Here is a 1,422-nt window from a genome sequence, read left to right on the forward strand (position 1 = left end):
AGAAAATCACATTGTAGGATTTTTAAATAATTTATTTGCAAATTATGGTGGAAAATAAGTATTTGGTCAATAACAAAATTTCATCTCAATACTTTGTTATATACCCTTTGTTGGCAATGACAGAGGTCAAACGTTTTCTGTAAGTCTTCACAAGTTTTTCACACACTGTTGCTGGTATTTTGGCCCATTCCTCCATGCAGATCTCCTCTAGAGCAGTAATGTTTTGGGGCTGTCGCTGGGCAACACGGATTTTCAACTCCCTCCAAAGATTTTCTAGGGGGTTGAGATCTGGAGACTGGCTAGGCCACTCCAGGACCTAGAAATGCTTCTTACGAAGCCACTCCTTCGTTGCCCGGGCGGTGTGTTTGGGATCATTGTCATGCTGAAAGACCCAGCCACATTTCATCTTCAATGCCCTTGCTGATGGAAGGAGGTTTTCACTCAAAATCTCACGATACATGGCCCCATTCATTCTTTCATTACACGGATCAGTCGTCCTGGTCCCTTTGCAGAAAAACAGCCCCAAAGCATGATGTTTCCACCCCCATGCTTCACAGTAGGTATGGTGTTCTTTGGATGCAACTCAGCATTCGTTCTCCTCCAAACACGACAAGTTGAGTTTTTACCAAAAAGTTATATTTTGGTTTCATCTGACCATATGACATTCTCCCAATCCTCTTCTGGATCATCCAAATGCTCTCTAGCAAACTTCAGACAGGCCTGGACATGTACTGGCTTAAGCAGGGGGACACATCTGGCACTGCAGGATTTGAGTCCCTGGCAGCGCAGTGTGTTACTGATGGTAGCCTTTGTTACTTTGGTCCCAGCTCTCTGCAGGTCATTCACTAGGTCCCCCCGTGTGGTTCTGGGATTTTTGCTCACAGTTCTTGTGATAATTTTGACCCCACGGGGTGAGATCTTGCATGGAGCCCCAGATCGAGGGAGATTATCAGTGGTCTTGTATGTCTTCCATTTTCTAATAATTGCTCCCACAGTTGATTTCTTCACACCAAGCTGCTAACCTATTGCAGATTCAGTCTTCCCAGCCTGGTGCAGGTCTACAATTTTGTTTCTGGTGTCCTTTGACAGCTCTTTGGTCTTGGCCATGGTGGAGTTTGGAGTGTGACTGTTTGAGGTTGTGGACAGATGTCTTTTATACTGATAACGAGTTCAAACAGATGCCATTAATACAGGTAACCAGTGGAGGACAGAGGAGCCTCTTAAAGAAGAAGTTACAGGTCTGTGAGAGCCAGAAATCTTGCTTGTTTGTAGGTGACCAAATACTTATTTTACAGAGGAATTTACCAATTAATTCTTTAAAAATCCTACAATGTGATTTTCTGGATTTTCTTTTCTCATTTTGTCTCTCATAGTTGAGGTATACCTATGATGAAAATTACAGGCCTCTCTCATCCTTTTAAG

The 1,422-nt window shown here is 43.2% G+C and overlaps 1 protein-coding gene across 1 annotated transcript in view; it reads right to left on the reverse strand.

Moving 5' to 3' along the window:
- Positions 1–1,422, reverse strand: part of LOC107596328 (arf-GAP with GTPase, ANK repeat and PH domain-containing protein 1-like) — a gene marked incomplete at its 5' end in the record, with an annotated part of 73,100 nt that overhangs the window by 70,606 nt on the left and 1,072 nt on the right. The window lies entirely within an intron of this gene.

This window comes from Sinocyclocheilus grahami, unplaced genomic scaffold, assembly GCF_001515645.1.
Source record: "Sinocyclocheilus grahami isolate Dianchi unplaced genomic scaffold, SAMN03320097.WGS_v1.1 scaffold217.1, whole genome shotgun sequence".
Lineage (NCBI taxonomy): Eukaryota > Metazoa > Chordata > Actinopteri > Cypriniformes > Cyprinidae > Sinocyclocheilus > Sinocyclocheilus grahami.